Consider the following 16,834-nt stretch of genomic DNA (forward strand, 5'->3'; position numbering starts at 1 on the left):
AGGCACCAGTGCCGGGACCCTGGCTTCATTCAAAGTGTAGACAGTTTTAACAACAAGAAAGGGGCTTCCCTGGGGGCTCAGATGGTAAGATTCTGACTGCAATGTGGGAGACCAAGGTTTGATTCCTGAGTCAGGAAGATCCCCTGGAGAAGGGAATGGCAACCCACTTCAGAATTCATGTCTGGAGAATCCTATGGACAAAGGGGACTGACTGACTACAGTCCATCGGGTTGCAGAGAGTTGGACACGAGTAAGTGACTAACACTTCTAACAGTCCCCAGGGTCACAAAGAGTCAGACAGGACTGAATGCTTAACAGTTTTAACTTCTAATGGTATTTGAGGAAGATGAGTTATAATAGGGTCCCAATAGGGAAATGTGGGGAAGTTTGACAATATGGCTGCTGACTGACACCAGCTCTTATGTGATAATACATGTGAGGCAAGTTCTTTGCCCAGGGGTAGAGAAGCCAACAGCTATAGATATTCTGGTTGTGGTGGTTTGGTTGCTAAGTTGTATCTGACTCTTTCGATCCCATGGATTGCAGCCTGTCAAGCTCCACTGTCCATGGGATTCTCCAAGAAAGAATAGTGGAGTGGGTTGCCATTTTCTTCTCCAGAGGATCTTCCCAACCCAGGAATTGAACCTGGGTCTTCTGCATTGCAGACAGATGATTTACCAACTGAGCTATAAGGGAAGTCCCTCCTAATAATTTGTGAGGGGAAAGGTAAGAGCTCTGTGCTGTTGGTGAAGAAGTGGCAGGACCTTGATTGCAAATTACCTGCCGTGGGTGTAGTTGAGTAACATGCAAGATTCCCTTTCTGACTTGGCTGGCTTGGGGGCACTGCCTGGCTTACTAAGTCTTGCTTAGGTTTACCTTTAAAAAATACAATTTTATTGACATTTTGAAAAGACTATGTCAGCTTGTTACACTGCCCCCATACCATAGGAAGCCATACTTACTAAAACAGGTTATCTGGACAGCTAATACAATAAAAGAATCACTATTCCCTAATTATCTGAATTGATAGGTGAAGCAGTATTCCATGAACTATATACTTTTAAAAACATAACTAGTAGCTTTTCCACTTTTTTTTTCCTGAACCATTTGCAAATTTGAGTTTAGACCTTAAACCCTGTGGCTATCAGCTATGCCAAATGTTAAAACCAATGTTGCTATTTTGACTTCATTTTATTTTACTTTTTTAAAACCAAGCATACCATGTTAACTTAGGCCAGGCATTGACTGACTTTTGGTTAGTCGATTCAGCCAAAATGCATTTTGGAAATAGGTTGAAATTATAAAAATGCAAGAACTGTTTTCTAAGCTTATTTAATTCATGCAGCAGTTAAACAGTTTAAATTTCTGGGTAAGGAAACCTCAATCAAGAAGGAAAACACAAGCACTACATTTATTTAAACTTAGTAATAATTTCCTTAAGTGACAGTTTCTAACATTTGGTACGGAAAAGTTTCAGATGTATGAGGAAGAATAAATCTTTCATTCCATCAACAAACATTTATCTAATGTCTAGTGTGAACCTGGCACTGAGAAAGAAAGTCTACGTAAAATATCCTAGCTACTTCTATAGAACGAGGTAGAACTAGCTTCTAGAAAATGTAAACAGTCAATATTCTAGAGCATATGAAAGCAATTGAACCCAACTGTATTTATGCATTTCTAGTATAAGCAGAAATGTTATTATCATCAATGTTGACAGCAAAGCACCCTTAAAAACCAAGACGTACTTTAGTATTCTTAAACAAGGGCTTAGATAAATGATTTAAGAGTTCTTTAGTTGCTGAAGTGTACATAAATTACAGTCAAATAAAGCAGTTAAATCAAATGTACTTAATTTCATTACTGATATGGGTAAGACAATTGTACAATTTTGAGTTCATTTTAACCATCATTCCATCTACCCTAGAGAGATGAAAACAGTTTTCTGGTCTGGAGACAGTGAGGTCTTTGTCTTATTCTACTCCTTGACTTCATGGCCCAACACTCTTGCCTACAGTCTACCATTACTACAGATCTTGCCAGCTAAATTACATCTCCTCTTACAGTATTATACTTGCAGCAAACTTGCAGAGGGAGACTTCTACAAGTTACTTAATCTTTAGGTAGGAAAGAATTTCTAGTGAATATGTTATTTCATGTTGGATTTCTTTCTTTGTCCACTTTTCTTCCCTTTCAGTTTCTGTGGTATTGTACTGTTCTATTCTCGTTTAATTCTTCTGAATGCTCTGTTCATGCTACTATTGTTTCCTTTAACACCATTACTTACTTATACTGTTGTTGACCCTAAAACTTCCATCTGAGTCTTTCTCTCGATGGTTTGTTTTGCCTTGATTATTTGAAAGACAGAAGGGGCTATTTATCTGCCACTTAGAAAATCCCATCATTGTGATTTGAAGAGAAAAGCTCTCCAGCTATATCATCAGAAAGATACTTGGTACAAGAGAGGAAACACTGTTTGTGCAACATGCCAGTTAGTTGTCATGATAAAGCACCTGCCACTTATTAAGGCCTCCAGCTGAAATCAGAACCCCTGAAAAATCACCAACGTCTATAAATCCACTTTCAATTCTCATACTTTCCTGGGTAAATAAACATGTGATTCCACAAGAAGATTTTTGAGAAACACGGAATGATTTCTAAAGAAAGTCCTCTTTCCTTCTAATTTTAACTCATCATGAATAGATGGGTGTAATCCAAAAAGTTCTGAGTATTTTTTTGAGTGTAAACTGGGCCAGCATTTCCTGGAATTGATCTTGATTGGAGGCATCTGGTTTATAATCTCAGCATCACAAAGAAGCTCTGAGACTCCAACATGAGCTGGCAAATAAGTTTCGAAGAGTTGTGTCTGGAAAAGCCTCTCCTTTGGGGACAATATATTCTACAGGTCTTTTGAAAATTAAGTTGCTTTGTGAAAACTGGCACTGACCTACTTCAGGGTTTTTTTGGACTTAAATTCCAAGAACATGTGAGGTGATCTGATCATTTTTGTTTTTAGACTCAGGAAATTGATGAGATTCACTGTGCAAATGAGACCTTTTCTATAATAATTAATGGATCTTGGGTCATTATGGTATCTGATCTTATTAAAGAATTGTCTCATTAATTAGTCTTATAAAATTGATAAGCAGTATTTATTTCAAGACTGCTTCTTCTGCTCATGACACATGTATTTCTTTTTGTTCAGATGAGTCATCTTTACAGACTTGATGGGCTTCAAGAATTTGTAGGACATGTCTTACTTGATTCATTACACCTTTTTTCAAGTATTTTTCTAGACATATACTATATAAACTGATCAAAATGAAGTTGCACAGTTGAAAAAAGGAGGAATGTATTGGACCCCACTCACTCATCCTCCCTCCATTTCCTGCTCTCACCCCAGAGGCACCTCAGCAGAACACCTAACACCAATCGGATAGCTAATCTAAAGCACACAGCCCTAGACACAACTCCTATTTCCAGTCTTTTGCAAAGATATCATAGTAACCACAACATCTTAGCATCTAAAGTTTAGTAAAAATGCAGGAACTTTTACACTTTTAGGGAGTATTTTCATTTACTTTACATGCTCCCTCAGCATTTCTTTTTTTAAAATAATTTTTCATCATATAAGTTATACACATAATACAGAAATACCAAAAATTAGAGTACAACAGAGTGAAAAATACCAACATACATACTCATCCTTTCTCACACATGTGTGTGCTCTTGCACTCTCTCTCTCTCTGGATTTCTTTAAGAGAAAGGTGAAAGAGGAACAAGCATCCCTGTTTTAGCCAGAACAATTTTAAATTTTATCTCTTTCAAATATTATGGTTTCATGTAAGATCTTGTTCAAAGGAAGGTGTATTTTTAGATATATAAAAAAGTTGAAATGCTTAGTTTTAGTCAACAGAGAAAACATAAGCAGCTTATCAAATTGCTTCCCATCAATAACTAATGAACAAAATGTTATAACCATCTACAACTTCAGATGCCAGAAGATTATTCTTTGCATCAAACAATATGCTTGAATTTCTATGGTTGATTAAGGCTTGCAGATAAGCCAACAAAGAAGTTTTCTTAACAAAAAATAGCATTGGTCTGTCAGGTTAGAAAGATTATTACTAACTTGAACTAGCACCAAGAGGCTTCCCTGCTGAGGTGATATTTTAATGAAAGAAACCAAAAATGGAAAACAAAGGGAACTGAAGAGTGTGCTACATAGAAGATACCATGACAATACCACAAAAGTTAAAATGAGTGACTAATCAGATTTTTATATTGAAACATTTGTGGCTACAAATACTTAAGCAGTTAAAATGGTATAAAAGATTAACATGACCCCATAAGGCAAGTAATCAAATTAATGCCTGAATTAAAAAACATAAAACACACAATAAGAAAGCTATGGCTAAACAAAACAAAACAAAACAGTCCAAATGAATGTATCTAATTCCATTTCAAAAATTCTAGTAAACATGCCTCATTCACAAAATTTAAATAGCTTTTTTCAAGTAGCAAGTAGAGAATGTCAGATTAGGAATGTTTTGTTTTTTGACATTTAAAATTAATGATAGGAAATTAATATATGTTTGGAAACCAAATTACCATTAACAAAGAAAGTAAATAAGCAAATTTATATTCATTAAAATGCATTAGAAACAAAGATTAAATATAACAAATTTCATATATTTACCACAGGAAACTGCTCCTTGAAATTTCTTAGTGTAAAAAATTATGACACTAGATTACAGTGATTTTAAATTGTTTGTGATGAAACACAATGTCTAAGTGATTTTAAAAAGCCACTTTACTTTCAGCTAATGGGTAATTTATAAAGTATTTTTTATCTGTTTCAATAATATTTCTTATCAATTCAATTAGGTGTTTTAAACCCCATAACTTACTTTTTATATTAATAATTTTCAACCACTGAAAGTACTTGTCATTGGAAGTTACCCAAGACTTGTATAAATTATAAATGTTCTTATTACAGCCTTTGTCCCGAGACATGTATAAGTATAAAGCAAAGAAAGGATGAAGAAAATGACATTAATTAATTTGGCTCACTTTTTTCATGTTTATTGAGATATAATTAGCATAAGATAGCCTATAAATTTAAGATGTACAATGTGTTGATATGATATTACATGGGAAAGATGATATATTGCATGGGAAGGAATGTGGGCAGGAGGAGAAGGGAAGACAGAGGGTGAGATAGTTGCATGGCATCACCAATTCAATGGACATGAGTGAGCAAACTCCGGGAGATAGTGAAAGACAGGGAAGCCTGGCATGCTGTAGTCCATGGGGTCTCAAAGAGTCGGACGAGAGTGACTGAACAACAGCAATGACAACATATATTGCAAAATTATTACTATAGTGTCATTAGTTAACACTCCATCACCTCACATGATTTCCATTTCTCTTTTCTGGTGAGAACATTTAAGATCTACTCTTTTAGTGACTTTCAAATATGTAATACAGTTTTAACTATTATTATAATAATCATGCTTCACATTTTTTTAACTTTTGTGGTAAATAAATTATACTATCCTGACATCCATTAATATGGAAAATAAAATTTTAGATATGCTATGTATTCAATAGATGAAATAATCTAGTTATTGGGTTTGTCTACTACATTAGCATAACAATTAGTGGCACTAGAAGAGAATGTGTATGTGATTCATAAAAAGTTTACTTTCATTTATAAAAGTTTTTTAAAATAAAAAACCCCCTCAAACTGTAGATCCTTCTGTTAGTACAATATAGTTTCATTTTTATATGTTGGTGTGTAATGCAATATAATTTTGGGAGGTTTTATTCAGAACAGAAGGACTCTATTTATTTTTTAAATTTATATGCAATGGCATGTGATGACTTGGTATACATAAACAGAATGCTCTACATTGAGATTTTAAACGGAATTTCCAATGAGCACTTGACAATGTTTCTTATATTTTAATGATTTGAAAAGTAAATCTGTGTTGATGAAGTAGGATCTAATTCCAAAAGAGGATCAATATACTGAAACAGATATAAAAGTCTTTTATCAATAGGCTGTTTCTATATAAATTGCAGAATACCTATTCACAGTCTGAATCTCCAATTTCTAAATAAATCAACAATATTTATAATGTGCTCTATAGACTTGATAATTTAATATCAGCTCAAAAATACATCAGATTAAAGTATTTGATATATAAATAATGGTATAAAATGAGGCAAGGGAAAAAGACAAAATCTAGCATTGTAGTCCTCCCCCATTTATACACTTATAAACTTCTGAACCAAAACTCTGGTGAAAGATAACACATAAATGAGTATATAGATTACATTAAATAAGACATGTGCACTAAATTCCTTTCAGAAATAAAAGAAGACCTAAATAAATAACGAAATGCAATACTTCCCATGAATTAAAAGTCTCGATAATGTTAACCTGATTCTCTCCAAATTGATCTACATATCCAAAGCAATTCCAATGAAATCTCACTGTTTTTTCCCTAAACATCAAAAAGCTAACCTTAATATTGAAAAAGTACCTATGACATAGAATAGGTCAAACAATTTTGGATAAAAAAATCAACGAAAAACTTTTAAGTAGCAAAGAACTTGCACAGACATTTCTCCAAAGAAGATATATTCAGATCAGTTCAGTTGAGTCGCTCAGTCCTGTCTGACTTTTCACGACCCCATGAATCGAACCATGCCAGGCCTCCCTGTCCATCACCAACTCCTGGAGTTCACTCAGACTCACATCCATCAAGTCAGTGATGCCATCCAGCAATCCCATCCTCTGTTGTCCCATTCTCCTCCTGCCCCCAATCCCTCCCAGCATCAGTCTTTTCCAATGATCAACTCTTCGCATGAGGTGGCCGAAGTACTGGAGTTTCAGCTTTAGCATCAGTCCTTCCAAAGAAATCCCAGGGCTGATCTCCTTCAGAATGGACTGGTTGGATCTCCTTGCAGTCCAAGGGACTCTCAAGAGTCTTCTCCAACACCACACTGCAAAATCATCAATTCTTCAGTGCTCAGCCTTCTGCACAGTCCATCTCTCATATCCATACATGACCACTGGGAAAACCATAGCCTTGACTAGACAGAATTTTGTTGGCAAAGTAATGTCTCTGCTTTTCAACATGCTATCTAGGTTGGTCATAACTTTTCTTCCTAGGAGTAAGCATCTTTTAATTTCATGGTTGCAGTCACCATCTGCAGTGATTATGGAGCCCAAAAAAATAAAGTCTGACACTGTTTCCACTGTTTCCCCATCTATTTCCCATGAAGTGATGGGACCAGATGCCATGATCTTTGTTTTCTGAATGTTGAGCTTTAAGCCAACTTTTTCACTCTCCTCTTTCACTTTCATCAAGAGGCTTTTTAGTTCCTCTTCACTTTCTGCCATAAGGGTGGTATCATCTGCATATCTGAGGTTATTGATATTTCTCCCAGCAATCTTGATTCCAGCTTGTGCTTCATCCACTCCAGTGTTTCTTATGATGTACTCTGCATAGAAGTTAAATAAGCAGGGTGACAATATACAGCCTTGATGTACTCCTTGTCCTATTTGGAACCAGTCTGTTGTTCCATGTCCAATTCTAACTGTTGCTTCCTGACCTGCATATAGGTTTCTCAAGAGGCAGGTCAGATAGTCTGGTATTCGCATCTCTTTCAGAATTTTCCACAGTTGATTATGATCCACACAGTCAAGGCTTTGGCATAGTCAATAAAGCAGAAATAGATGTTTTTCTGGAACTCTCTTGCTTTTTTGATGATCCAGCGGATTTTGGCAATTTGATCTCTGGTTCCTCTGCCTTTTCTAAAACTAGCTTGAACATCTGGAAGTTCACAATTCACGTATTGCTGAAGCCTGGCATGGAGAATTTTGAGCATTACTTTACTAGCATATGAGATGAGTGTAATTGTACAGTAGTTTGAGCATTCTTTGGCATTGTCTTTCTTTGGGATTGGAATGAAAACTGACCTTTTCCAGTCCTGTGGCCACTGATGAGTGTTCCATATTTGCTGGCATAATGAGTGAAGCACTTTTACAGCATCATTTTTCAGGATTTGAAACAGCTCTACTGGAATTCCATCACCTCCACTAACTTTGTTCGTAGTGATGCTTTCTAAGGCCCACTTGGCTTCACATTCCAGGATGTCTGACTCAAAGTGAGTGATCACACCGTCGTGATTATCTGGGTCGTGAAGATCTTTTTTGTACAGTTCTTTTGTGTATTCTTGCCACCTCTTCCAATATCTTCTGCTTCTGTTAGGTCCATACCATCTATCCTTTATCTGGCCCATCTTTGCATGAAGTGTTCCCTTGGTATCTCTAATTTTCTTGAAGAGATCTCTAGTCTTTCCAATTCTGTTGTTTTCCTCTATTTCTTTGCATTGATCACTGAAGAAGGCTTTCTTATCTCTCCTTGCTATTCTTTCAAACTCTGCATTCAAATGAGTATGTCTGTCCTTTTCTCCTTTGCTTTTTGATTCTCTTCTTTTCACAGCTATTTGTAAGGCCTCCTCAGACAGCCATTTTGCCTTTTTGCATTTCTTTTTCATGGGCATGGTCTTGATCCCTGTCTCCTGTACAATGTCACGAACCTCCATATATAGTTCATCAGGCACTTTATCTATCAGATCTAATCCCTTAAATCTATTTCTCACATTTACTGTATAATCATAAGGGATATGATTTAGGTCATACCTGAATGGTCTAGTGGTTTTCCCTACTTTCTTCAATTTAAGTCTGAATTTGGCAATAAGGAGTTCATGATCTGAGCCACAGTCAGCTCCTGGTCTTTTTTTTTTGCTGACTGTATAGAGCTTCTCCATCTTTGGCTGCAAAGAATGTAATCAATCTGATTTCGATGTTGACCATCTGGTGATGTCCATGTGTAGAGTCTTCTCTTGTGTTGTTGGAGGAGGGTGTTTGCTATGACCAGTGAATTTTCTTGGCAAACTCTATTAGTTTTGCCCTGCTTCGTTCCATACTCCAAGGCCAAATTTTCCTGTTACTCCAGGTGTTTCTTGACTTCCTACTTTTGCATTCCAGTCCGCTATAATGAAAATGATATTTTTGGGGGGTGTTAGTTCCAAAAGGTCTTGTAGGTCTTCATAGAAACGTTCAACTTCAGCTTCTTCAGCATTACTGGTTGGGGCATAGACTTGGATTACCATGATATTGAATGGTTTGCCTTGGAAACGAAGAGAGATCATTCTGTCGTTTTTGAGATTGCATCCAAGTACTGCATTTGGACCCTTTTGTTGACCATATTAGCTACTCCACTTCTTCTAAGGGATTTTAGAAGAAATTATACTTCTAAAATATGCTCGCAGTAGTAGATATAATGGTCATCTGAGTTAAATTCACCCATTCCAGTACATTTTAGTTCTCTGATTCCTAGAATGTCGACATTCACTCTTGCTATCTCCTGTTTGAATACTTCCAATTTGCTTGATTCATGGACCCGACATTCCAGGTTCCAATGCAATATTGCTTTTTATAGCATCGGACCTTGCTTCTATCATCAGTCACATCCATCACTGGGTATTGTTTTTGCTTTGGCTCCATCCCTTCATTCTTTCTGGAGTTATTTCTCCACTGATCTCCAGTAGCATATCGGGCATCCACTGACCTGGGGAGTTCCTCTTTCAGTATTCTATCATTTTGCCTTTTCATACTGTTCATGGGATTCTCAAGACAAGAATACTGAAGTGGTTTGCCATTCCCTTCTCCAGTGGGCCAGACAGAGCGCAGGTGGCTGCAACGGTGCACAGAGCGTGGCCAAGAGGAGCTACCCCATATTCGAGTCCAGGTGTGGCGGCTGGGAGGAGCAACCCCACATCCAAGGAGTGGTGACTGCACATGCGCAGGAGGGCCTAGAGGAGCTATTCCATGTTCAAGGTCGGGGGGGGCAGTGGTGAGGAGATAACCCCTCTTCCAAGGTAAGGAGCAGTGGCCGCGCTTTGCTGGAACAGCGGTGAAGAGATACCCCATGACCGTGGTAAGAGAAACCCAAGTAAGATGGTAGGTGTTGAGAGAGGGCATCAGAGGGCAGACACACTGAAACCATAATCACAGAAAACTAGTCAATCTAATCATGCTAGGACAACAGCCTTGTCTAACTCAATGAAACTAAGCCATGTCCATGGGGTCACCCAAGATGGGCGGGTCATGGTGGAGAGGTCTGACAGAATGTGGTACACTGGAGAAGGGAATGAAGATATATTAGTGGCCAGTAAACACACAAAAGGGTGCTCAACATGACTAATCATTCAGTTCAGTTCAGTTCAGTCACTCAGTTGTATTTGACTTTTTGTGACCGCATAGACTGCAACACTTCAGGCCTCCCTGTCCATCACCAACTCCTGGAGTTTACCCACACTCATGTACATTGAGTCACTGATGTCATTCAACCATCTCATCCTCTGTCATCCCCTTCTCCTCCTGCCCTCATTCCTTTCCAGCATCAGGGTCTTTTTAAATGATTCAGCTCTTCTCATCAGGTGGCCAAAGTATTGGAGTTTCAGCTTCAACATGAGTGCTTCCAATGAACACCCAGGACTGATCTCCTTTAGGATGGACTAGTTGGATCTCCTTGCAGTCCAAACGACTCTCAAGAGTCTTCTCCAACACCACAGTTCAAAAGCATCAATTCTTCAGCACTCAGCTTTCTTTATGGTCCAAATCTCACATCCATACATGACTACTGGAAAAACCATAGCCTTGGCTAGATGGACCTTTGTTGGCAAAGAAATGTCTCCGCTTTTTAATATGCTTTCTAGGTTGGTCGTAACTTTTCTCCCAATGAGTAACCGTCTTTTAATTTCATGGCTGCAGTCACCATCTGCAGTGAGTTTAGAGCCACCCAAAATAAAGTCAGTCACTATTTCCACTGTTTCCACATCTATTTACCATGAAGTGATGAGACTAGATGCCATGATCTTAGTTTTCTGAATGTTGAGCTTTAAGCCAACTTTTTCACTCTGCTCTTTCATGTTCATCAAGAGGCTCTTTAGTTCTTTGTCACTTTCTGCCATAAGGGTGGTGTCATCTGCATATCTGAGGTTATTGATATTTCTCCTGGAAATCTTGATCCAGCTTATGTTTCATCCAGCATGACATACACTGCACAGAAGTTAAATAAGCAGGGTGACAATATACAGCCTTGACGTACTCCTTTTCCTATTTGGAACCAGTCTGTTGTTCCATGTCCAGTTCTAACTGTTGCTTCCTGACCTGCATACAGATTTCTCAAGAGGCAGGTCAGGTGGTCTGGTATTCCCATCTCTCAGAATTTTCCATAGTTTCTTGTGATCCACACAGTCAAAGGCTTTGGCATAGTCAATAAAGCAGAAATAGATGTTTTTCTGGAATTCTCTTGCTTTTTCCATGATCCAGCGGATGTTGGCAATTTGATCTCTGGTTCCTCTGCCTTTTCTAAGGCAGCTTGAACAGCTTGAACATCTGGAAGTTCACGGTTCACATATTGTTGAAGCCTGGCTTGGAGAATTTTGAGCATTACTTTACTAGCGTGTGAGATGAATGCAATTGTGCAATAGTTTGAGCATTCTTTGGCATTGCCTTTCTTTGGGATTGGAATAAAAACTGACCTTTTCCAGGCCTGTGGCCACTGCTGAGTGTTCCATATTTGCTGACATAATGAGTGAAGCACTTTCACAGCATCATCTTTCAGGATTTGAAATAGCTCAACTGGAATTCCATCACCTCCACTAGCTTTGTTCATAGTGAAGCTTCCTAAGGCCCTTAGCTGCAAAGAATGCAATCAATCTGATTTAGGTGTTGGCCATCTGGTGATGTCCATGTGTAGAGTCTTCTCTGGTGTTGTTGGAAGAGGGTGTTTGCTATGATTAGTGTGTTCTCTTGGCAAAACTCTATCAGCCTTTGTCCTGATTCATTCTGTACTCCAAGGCCAAATTTGCCTGTTATTCCCGTTTTTTCTTTGCTTCTTACTTCTGCATTCCAGTCCTCTATAATGAAAAGGACATCTTTTTAGTTGTGTTAGTTCTAAGAGTTCTTGTAGGTTTTCACAGAACCGTTCAACTTCAGCTTCTTCAGTATTACTGGTTGGGGCATAGACTTGGATTACCATGATATTGAATGGTTTGCCTTGGAAACGAACAGAGGTCATTCTGTCATTTTTGAGATTGCATCCAAGTACTGCATTTTGGACTCTTTTGTTGACTGTGATGACTACTCCATTACTTCTAAGGGACTCTTGCCCACAGTAGTAGATATAATGGTCATTTGAGTTAAATTCACCCATTTTAGGCCATTTTAGTTTGCTGATTCCTAAAATGTCAACATTCACTCTTGCCATCTCCTATTTGACCACTTCCAATTTGCCTTGATTCATGGACCGAACATTCCAGGTTCCTATGTAACATTGCTCTTTACAGCCATCAGACGTTGCTTCTATCACCAGTCACATCCACAACTGGGTGTTATTTTTGCTTTGGCTCTGTCTCTTCATTCTTTCTGGAGTTGTTTCTCCACTGATCTCCAGTAGCATATTGGGCACTTACTAACCTGGAGACTTCATTTTTCAGTGTCCTATCTTTTTGCCTGTTCATACTGTTCATGGGGTTATCAAGGCAAGAATACTGAAGTGGTTTGCCATTCCCTGCTCCAGTAACCACATTTTGTCAGAACTCTCCACCATGACCCTACATGGTATGGCTTATAGTTTCATTGAGTTAGACAAGGCTGTGATCCATGTGATTAGATTGGTTAGTTTTCTGTGATTGTGGTTTTCTTTGTGTCTTCCCTCTGATGGATAAGGATAAGAGGCTTATGGAAACTTCCTGATGGGAAGGACTGACTCAGGGCAAAACTGGGTCTTGTTCTCATCTGCAGGGCCATGCAGAGTAAATCTTTAATCCAATTTTCTGCTGATGGGTGGAGCTGTGTTCCCTCCCTGCTATTTCAGTTCAGTTGCTCAGTCCTGTCTGACTCTTTGTGATCCCATGAATCGCACACGCCAGGCCTCTCTGTCCATCACTAACTCCCGAAGGTCACTCAAACTCTGGTGCATCTGTCGGTGATGCCATCCAGCCATCTCATCCTCTGTTATCCCCTTCTCCTCCTGCGCCCAATTCCTCCCAGAATCAGGGTCTTTTCCAATGAGTCAACTCTTCTCATGAGGTGGCCAAAGTATTGGAGTTTCAGCTTTAGCATCAGTCCTTCCAATGAACACCCAGGACCAGTCTCCTTTAGGATGGACTGGCTGAATCTCCTTGCAGTCCAAGGGACTCTCAAGAGTCTTCTCCAGCACCACAGTTCAAAAGCATCAATTCTTCAGCGCTCAGCTTTCTTCACATTCCAACTCTCACATCCATGCGTGACCACTGGAAAACCATAGCCTTGACTAGACGGACCTTTGTTGGCAAAGTAACAAGCAAAAAAAGAGTCTAAAATGCAGAACTTGGATGCAATCTCAAAAATGACAGAATGACTTCTGTTCATTTCCAAGGCAAACCATTCAATATCATGGTAATCCAAGTCTATGCCTCAACCAGCAATACTGAAGAAGCTGAAGTTGAACGGTTCTATGAAGACCTACAAGACCTTTTAGAACTAACACACCAAAAAAGATGTCCTTTTCATTATAGGGGACTGGAATGCAGATGTAAGAAGTGAAGAAAAACCTAGAGTAACAGGCAAATTTGGCCTTGGAATATTAAATGAAGCAGGGCAAAGGCTAATAGAGTTCTGCCAAGAGAATGCACTGGTCATAGCAAACACCCTCTTTCAACAAACAAGAGAAGACTCTACACATGGACATCACCAGATGGCCAACAGCTAAATCAGATTGCTTATAATCTTTGCAGCCACAGATGGAGAAGCTCTATACAGTCAGCAAAAATAAGACCGGGAGCTGACTGTGGCTCACATCATGAATTCCTTATTGCCAAATTCAGACTGAAACTGAAGAAAGTGGAGAAAACCACTAGACCATTCAGATATGACCTAAATCAAATCCCTTATGGTTATACAGTGGAAGTGAGAAATAGATTTAAGGGACTAGATCTGATAGACAGAGTGCCTGATGAACTATAGATGGAGGTTCATGACATTATACAGGAGACTGGGATCAAGACCATCCCCATGGAAAAGAAATGCAAAAAACAAAATGGCTGTCTGGGGAGGCCTTACAAATAGCTGTGAAAAGAAGAGAATCAAAAATAAAGGAGAAAAGGATAGGCATACTCATTTGAATGCAGAGTTTGAAAGAATAGCGAAGAGAGATAAGAAAGCCTTCCTCAGTGATCAATGCAAAGAAATAGAGGAAAACAACAGAATTGGAAAGACTAGAGATCTCTTCAAGAAAATTAGAGATACCAAGGGAACATTTCATGCAAAGATGGGCTCGATAAATGGTACGGACCTAACAGAAGCAGAAGATATTAAGAAGAGGTGGAAAGAAACACAGAACTGTACAAAAAAGATCTTCATGACTCAGATAATCATGATGGTGTGGTCACTTACCTAGAGCTGGACATCCTGGAATGTGAAGTCAAATGGGCCTTAGAAAGCATCACTACAAACACAGCTAGTGGAGGTGATGGAATTCTATTTGAGCTATTTCAGATCCTGAAAGATGATGCTGTGAAAGTGCTGCACTCAATATGCCAGCAAATTTGGAAAACTCAGCAGTGGCCACAGGACTGGAAAAGGTCAGTTTTCATTCCAATCGCTGCTATTTACCTGCAGCCAAACTATGTTGGTGGTAATGAAGATAATGGCAACATCCTTCAATGATCCCATGCATGTACTGCAACACTCAGTTCCCCCAATCCTGCAGCAGGCCACCACCAACCCACTGGAGACTCCTGGACATTCACAGGCAAGTCTGGGTCAATCTCTTGTGGGGTCACTCCCCCTTTCTCCTGGGTCCTTGTGCACAAGGTTCTGTTTATGCCCTCTAATAGTCTATTTCCAAGTCCTGTGTAAGTTCTGGCAGCTCTGTGGTGGGGTTAATGGAGATCTCCTCCAAGAGGGCTTATGCCACACCCAAGTCTGCTGCACTCAGAGCCCTTGTCCCTGTGACAGTCCACTGCTGACTCATACCTCCACAGCAGATGTTTAAACACAATTCTGTCTCAGTCTCCGTGGGGTCCCTGGTACTGGTGCACACAAGGTTTGTTTGAGTCCTCTTAGCATTTCTGGCAGAAATGGGGTTTGATTCTAAATGCAAATTCGCCCCTCTACCGTCTTGCTGGGGCTTCTCCTTTGCCCTTGTACGTGGGGTATCTCCTCTCAGCTGCTTGCTGCTCCAGTGCTGCACAGCCTGATCATTAGGGAAATGCAAATCAAAACTACAATCAGATACCATCTTACACCCATTATGATGGCTACTATCAAAAAAGAATGACAAGAACAAGTGAAGATGTGGAGAAATTGGAACTCTTGTGGGATGGAAAATTATACAGCCATCGTGAAAAATAATATGGCGTTGTTTCAAAAAAGTAGAATTACCATGTGCTGTGCTGTGCTTTGCAATTCCATTGACTGCACCCTGCCAGGCTCCTCTGTCTATGGGGATTCTCCAGGCAAGAATGTTGGAGTGGGTTGTCATATGATCCAGCAATTTCACTTTGGAGTATACATTTGAAAGAATTGAAAACAGGGTCTAAAAGAGGTATTTGTATTCCTGTATTCACAGTATCATTAGTCACAATAGCTAAAGTGTGGAAAAAATCCAAGTATCCATGGATGAATAGATAAGTAAAATGTGGCATATATATTCAATGAAATCTTGTTGTTTAGTCATGAAGTAATGTCTGACTCTTTTGCAACTCCATGGACTATAGCTCACTAGGCTCGTCTGTCCATGGGATTTCCCAGGCAAGAATGCTAGAGTGGGTTGCCATGCCCTCCTCCAGGGAATCTTCTTGACTCAGGGATGGAACTCACACCTCCTGCATTGGCAGACAGATTCTTTACCACTGCACCACCCAGGAAGCACCAATGAAGTCTTATTCAGCCTTAAAAAAACTTTAGCATGCTACAACAGGGATGAACCTTACACTAAGTGAAATAAGCCAGTTTCAAAAAGATGAGTATTGTAGTATTTCCTTTTATGAGGTACTTACAGAAGTCAATCATAGATACAGAAAATAGGATAGTGATTTTCAGGGGTTGGGGATACAGGGAAATATAGATATTGTTATTGTTGGATGGATACAGAATTTTCATCTTAAAAGATTAAAATGTTTCTGGAAATGGATGATGATGATGGTTTCACAACAATATGAATGTAATTGATGCCACCGAAGTGTACACTCAAAGTGATTAAAATAGTAAATTTTATATGTATTTTACCACAATAAAAAATGGGAGGAAAATCAGTCAGTGCAATTTACCATATTAACAGTCTAGAGAAGAAAATCATATGATCATCTCAATAAACATGGGAAAAGCAATGTGTTTTAAACCCTTAGCAGACTAGGAATGGAAATAGCTTCTTTGATTTTGGTTAAAGGGCATATACCAAAAATCCTACAGCTAACATCACTTGTAATGGTGCAAAATTGCATGCTTCCTGTCTAAGATTGTGAAAAAGCAAGGATGGCTGTCTTCACCATTTGTATTCAACTTATATTAGAGGATACTAGAAAGTCCCTTGGGTAGCAATTAAAAGAATAATGCATTACTATAAGCAAATAGAAGAAAATAATAATTATTAAAAATATTTGTTTGATCTCAAAGAAAGGCAGAACTAAGAGAAGCTTATCTCTAGATGGGAGTGGAAACAGAGGTTAGCAACAGGGGTAAGATAATAAGCAAATGTTCTGT

This window comes from Capricornis sumatraensis, chromosome 1 (assembly GCF_032405125.1).
Source record: "Capricornis sumatraensis isolate serow.1 chromosome 1, serow.2, whole genome shotgun sequence".
Classification (NCBI taxonomy): domain Eukaryota; kingdom Metazoa; phylum Chordata; class Mammalia; order Artiodactyla; family Bovidae; genus Capricornis; species Capricornis sumatraensis.